Below are 6,768 nucleotides of genomic sequence, written 5' to 3' on the forward strand. Positions count from 1 at the left end.
GCAGCAAGCTCCTGATCTTACTTTCTCCATGCAGCATTCCGTCACAACCTGCTTCTCATCAAGATTCGCTTCTTGTAGTCCGGAATTAGGATAATCGCTTGGTAACCAGGGGTCACCGAGCGATCCTCTTCACCGTATTGTAGCCACCGACTAGACGACCACACGGGCAGTGGCGTGGCCTTGAATCATGCCATAACAATCCGTTACCTAACAATATTATTGAAAACGTAAAACAAAGTTCATATTTCGCGCCTCGTATTGCATCTATATATTTCCTATAAAATATCTAAGGACACTAAAGTTTACACCACAATTAAAATACCACAAATATTCGAACAATTGCCTCCATTTAGCGTGCTACCAGAACCCTATAATATAGTTACGGTCACTGTAACACCTTTCCGGCTAGCGCTGCTCAGCAGATTATAGTGCAGTGTTGTTAACCAGCGCTTCCTAGCGCATGTCAGATGTTAACTAGCACATGTCAAATTTTCTGATCTTGTAGGCTTTCAATTTCACTTTTTTTTTCAATTTATTTTGGGCATAAATACACAATGTGAAATCTGTGCATGATGTAAAGCACTGGGAGATTCGTGTCTACTGACGCGGCCTTCACCCTGACGTACACATCTAACTGCCTGCACAAAATCACTAACATTATGTTGGACAGAATGAAAATTACAAAGCTAATTAAACAATAGAAGAATACAATTCACATTTCACTCTTATGAAACGGCTTTCGAAAATTTGTTTCTTGCATAGCACAGCTTCACATTTCAGTAACAATATTCATGCAATTTGCGTGCATGGTTTCAATGTCGCTTGTGTATTTTTAGAATTTTGTCAAGCGTTTACAAAAGTGCAGTTCAAGTGCCTTTTTGATAAACTCTGAGAACATATGAGCACTAATATATTTGCGCCGATAGAATACTTCGTCAGAAAACTTTCAGAATTTGTTCATGCTAACAGCTGGCACTCTTCGCTAATTCTTGTAACTTCAGTTGTGCCGCGGGGTCGATTCTCTATCATTTTTTTCTTGCTTTTATTAGCGACGTACGGAAGTTTTCATGCCTAAGGAAATGTTTTGCTGATGACTATTTTGTTTATTTTAGGATTAAGAATAAAAACGAGGTTACGTTGCTAGAAAGTGACCTGGGCGCAGCCATTAACGTATGCTCTAAATTGCTAACTGCCCTTAATACAAGAGAAATCCAAAGTGTTGCGCGTGTCCGGACGCAATAACCAAATTTTTTTCCACTTTAATTAAAATATATGTTTACTACTTAAAAAGGACTAAATATCCTTGTATGTTTACATTTTATGGCTCATCTGCAACAAAACCAAGGCGTCGTTGCCCGCAAAAGTGATCACCAAAATTCCAGGTGACGTCACAGTTGTCAAAGATGAAATTTCTTCTGATCGTGTGGGGAGTTAAACCCAGGACTTTCAGACTGCGAGGCGAGAATGCAATCATAGAACTCAAAAGCGCATTGCTTTCTCGCGAGCAAATGGGAACTTACTATTGCGTTAACTGCTAATTGCTTAGCAAGCTAGCCCTCATTAAGCATGCTTGTCATTACTTCCGATTGAGGAGCAGTGAAAGGGTCGCCAAGTGATCATTTTTCTCCAGAGTTATCACACCAAGATCTAAATGAAGCACCGTTCCTACAACTTATAAACGTTCCTCACGCATGAAACATCCGCCCATTATGCGTGTCGCACGTTACCAGGCTTGAGCTCGGCACCGGTCATCCCCCGGATCTCCTCGGAGTGTAACCGCATGCTAGCAGGTTTGCTTGCTCATAATCATCATCAGCCTGACTACGCCCACTGCAGGGCAAAGGCCTCTCCCATGACTCCCAAATTAACGCTGTCCTTTGCCAGCTTCCGCCACCGTATTCCCGCAAACTTCTTATTCTCATCCGCCAACCTAACTTTCCGGCATCCCCTGCTACGCTTGCCTTCTCTTAGAATCCACTTCGTTACCCTTAAGAACCAGCGGTTATCTTTCCTTCGCTTTGCATATGCTGCCCAAGCCTATCTCTTCCTGTTGGTTTCGAACAGTATGTCATTAACCGCATTTGTTCTGTCACCCACTCCGCCCGATTCCGATCTCTTAACGTTGCACCTATAATTTTCCTTTCCATAGCTCGCTGCATGGTCCTTTATTTAACCTAGACCCCTTTCATTAGCCTCCACGTTTCTGCCCCGTAGGTGAGTACCGGTAAGATACAGCTGTTTGCTATGGCAGCACTGCTTGCTTGCTATGAAAACACTGAAAAAATCAAAAAGAGGTCAGAAGAACATTATTGAGCACATTATATAGAAGATACTCTCTTTATTTACGTCACGCTGAATTTCCTCAGAAATGCTTGTTTTATGAGGGCTTAACAACCCAAAGCGACTCGGGCTATGTGGAGCGCCTACGGCTTGTCACGGAATAACACATGAGTGTGAATTAATGGAGTAAAAAATAGAGAGGAACAAAAAAAAACTGCAGAGCTAAGACAACCGGCTAAGCGTACTAGTCAGCCAAAACTTCTGTAGCTGTCGTTTAGCCATTTAGCTCTGCATTTGACCATAGAATCTATATAGTCATCCGTAAGAGAAGGTGTAGCCTTGCTGACGCCAATCTGTAAAATCTGATTTCATGCTCCCTCTCATGCCCCCTCTGTCCTCGCTCTCGCAGTTTCTCTCTTCCTGCTATCTCTTTAGCGTTAAGAGCGCTATATCCCTCTCTCCACTTTGCCACCACCATGCCTGGCAGGAGGTCTTTCTATTCAATTAAGTCAACAAGGTTCAACTAAATTATTTGCTATTTACGTGAAGGTCTAGAGGCCGGCGCTGTAGATTTCACGGTAGAATTCTGGGCTGTAAGGCTAAGTAAAAGTTATGCCAGTTCTTCCTGCAAAAACAGAGAGAAATCAACATCATCGGAGAAGTCGAATCAGCTATCATTGATATTTTTGTGCAGTTTCTTGTGACCCCATTGGTGGTATGTTTGTTCAAACGGGGTAAAGCAGATGAATTCCAGGCTTTTTGTTTTCGCGATGTTGCGTCTCAATTTCAAAGTGTATGAATTCGGCCGCACATGCGTGACTATTGTTTTAGCCGCAAGGAGTGTAATCTTGCATCAAATATAGCAAAGAAAGAAGGCCGACATTCCGATGCGTATCTTAGGATTGGTTGAGTATGAAGCAGCGCGAAAACTGCTCGAACCAAGAAAGACGAATAATCAAAGTGAGTTCCCACGTGTGTATCTTTCTTTTGACGTGCGCCTGGCTTTCGCGCTGTTTCATCCAAAATTAACTGTTAACAGCTAGCCCAGCTTCTAATCCTATTTCTAATGTTTTGAATGCATTTCCCGTTTGATTTCTGTTAGTCAAGAGTTTCTGCGGTAGATTCTAGTCAAAAATTGGAGAGGACTCTTGAACTCTGCCTTCAGGAGATGACGGAATAGTGTCAATGGGTTAGTTCCCATATATGCGGAATTGATTTTTCTCGACTTTACATCCACAGATCCCTGGGAGTCCTCATACCCATCCTAGCGCAGTGGTGCAGCGGATAAGTTATGCATCACTGCACTGCGATGACAGGTGCTGACACCTGGTGAGGCTTGAGCGACCCAGTTGCTCTTCCCGAGCTTCGTGGTCATGGCTGTGGCACAGTCCCTCCTGAAGAAAGTGCGGAATGTGAAGAAGGTGGAGTGGCTTGATCCCTATCCGTTTAAGATAGCAGCCATACCCAACATTCACAAACTGTCACATCGGATATAAATCCGTGCGGTACGCACTGGCATTCAAATAGTTTTTCTACTCCTAACGAGCTCAGTGCTTTTTGTCAGCATGTCAGCAATGATGAACAACTACGCGGCACTTGTCACACGAACCATCAAGAACGCTATACTGGCTGTCAGTGCGGTGAGGTCGGCGACAGACCATTATTGTGTGGGAAAATGTTATGTACAAAGCGAGCTTTCCAGATTGCTAAAAACAGGCAGAGACTGCAATCTAGCCCTACATTTGAACAGTTTCTCTTCTAAAAATCGCAGCTTTTTTTCCTAGACAGCACGCGCGTCCTAAAGGAATACAAAACAATAAAAGCAAGGGAAGTTTTCGATGCGCTAATCCTTCAGGGGAGAGTATCAGGGAGAACGTGGTGGTGTGTTGAGAGAGGACACACCTCGCAGCTGACCGCACATTGTGTCAGGTAGTTTCATCATAAACTACATAAAAGAAACGAAAAACAAATTGCTTACGTTAAGCCTGATCAATATGTCACTCAATGCAACAAAACTCTAACTTGCGCACACATGCTCATTTTTTTACCATAAGATTATCCTCCATCAACTCCATTCTCCTTCCGCCAGGGTGTCGGCAAAACATAATCTCTAGTACAAAATTCGGGAAACTGGTACAAACGTACTCCTTCAGCAATGAATACTGTCAACAGAAACTGGCGTCTTCGAACGTGACGCGTACCTTGTTGCTCCTTGGGATGTTTGACAATTGTAGGAGGAAGTAGCGTGGAAAAACAAAATGGCCGTGTATTGCTACTGGACAACTATGGCAATGATGTCACTGTATTTAGGGAGATTATAAAGTGCTCGAGAGGAGACGCTACTCAGCAGCCACCGAAAACTCCGCGTGGATGCGCAACTTATTCGCCACTACGAAGTGTCTGTACTGCTTGAGTCACCATGACCGCGCTGTACATGATGCATACTACTTGTCTAAGCCGTTGTTAAAAAAAAGCCAGCTAAAAAGCGCAGACACAGAGAGGGACACAAGACGGCGCTCGTCTTGCAACTGATTTATTCGCAGAAAACACACACATAAATACCGATCAACAAACTTCCATCACATGCGCACACCATACATCACACATATGAAAAAAAAAATCAAAAATCAAAATAAAATGGTCGTCATTGCACGTTATCTACGGGTTCTCTAAAGCGTTTAAGAAGTGATACTCTTTTTGATACAAATTCACAAACGTGTCACTAACACAGTTATCTTCGTTTCTGATGATGTGATATGCCTCCAAAATTTTTCGTTGACTTTTTGTTTTGCCCCTACCCAGAATGGTGTGTTCTTAAACAAGGGATGGCAATGATGCTCCCGGCAGTGTTTAGGCAAACTATTGCCATCTTCAGAGGGCACGGACTTTTCATGTTCTCGTAGCCGAACGTTCAGGCACAGCTCCTTTGGCCCACACATATATTTTTCAACAAGACAAAGGCACACAAGACACGACTGCGTTGCACAGGCAACGTACTTGAAGTCGTGATTTACTTCTTTGGATGGTTTTCTGCAACAAGAGCAACGTTTGAAAGAAGGAGGGTTCCTTATTCGCATAATGAAAGGTATTTCCGAAAAGCACCTGAAGAGTATTAAGACGAAACAGGCGGAGCCGGCAGATAGAAAGAGAAGGGGAAAATGTGAAGTTATGGCTTACGTGCATTCGCTTTCGTACAACTTCAAAAAAGTCGCCAGCCGCCAAGGTGTTGAAGTTGTATTTTCAGCCCCACGTAAACTTTCTGGCTTTTGCAGGCGCATTGATGAGACCCAAAATTCGCAGTGCACTGTAAATCAGGTGTTTAAGTACGTTCCCTGTGCAACGCAAGTCGTTTATTGCGTGCCTTTATCTTGCGGAAAGATATACGTGGGCCTAACGGGATGGTGCCTAAACGTGCGGCTACGAGAATATGAAAGGTCCGTCCGTTCTAAAGATGGGAATAGTTTGCCTAAACACTGCCTAAATAACACTTGATTTTGTCTCGTGTATGTCTTCTTCTTTGCTGTTTAACCTGCTCAGAAACGATCTTCCCGCAATAGATTCGTCACCCCAAACAGTCAAGTATTTAGATGACAAAAACGTGTTCTTTTCAAATACATCTGCACCTCACTAGAGAAGTCAGTTCCTGATTACCTAAATAACCTTTCATAATGGTTGCACATAAATAAGTTAGAATTTATTGCCAGCAAAGCAGAAGATAATATATTTAAACCCATCAACAAACCAATTAGTGCTAATAATGTAGTACTGTACTGCAACACACGATTACAGAAGGACGCATATGAAAACTTCTTACGGGTCCTGGAACACGCATATAACTCAGTTAGATTCAGCATTAGGAAAAACTCTTGGCTGTATACACAGGATAAGTAAACTTATTCATTTATGGTTAAAACAACCATTGCATTATGCACTTTTCTTCTTGAAGTTACCATATTGTGGACTAATGTGTTGAACAACTACAGCGAAAAACTACAACAAATAACGGGTCTTGCAAAAAAACATTTTAAGAATATTTGAAAACTGTCAAGGAAAACTATTCGACTTTTCAATAGACAAGCTCTTTATTAAATATGGGATGCTTCCTAGAACCCAAATATGCTCTTAAAAGGTATTACAACATATTAATGGGAATAAATTGCACAACAGTACAACAGATCTTATATCAAGGTTCACCATGCGCAAACAAAGAAGAAGAATATCCCTCACCAGAACGGACTATGGAAGGCAGAACCTCAACTTCCAAGTATCTCACTTGCTAAATACCGTAGAGGGGAGGTTCAGACTCAACAACTTATGTAAAAAATTTGTGACAAATTATTCGCTAAGCAAACCCACTCCATTTTTACAGTACCGCTGTTCTGTTACCGTTTTTGGCAAGCCGAAATGTAAACACCTGATATTATTATGTATATTAAGTATGCATGTTTAGGTATGTCTGTATTGTGTATGTAGATGCATAAAGTTCAT

Source organism: Amblyomma mixtum, chromosome 2 (genome assembly GCF_055824585.1).
Source record: "Amblyomma mixtum isolate Tamu chromosome 2, ASM5582458v1, whole genome shotgun sequence".
Lineage (NCBI taxonomy): Eukaryota > Metazoa > Arthropoda > Arachnida > Ixodida > Ixodidae > Amblyomma > Amblyomma mixtum.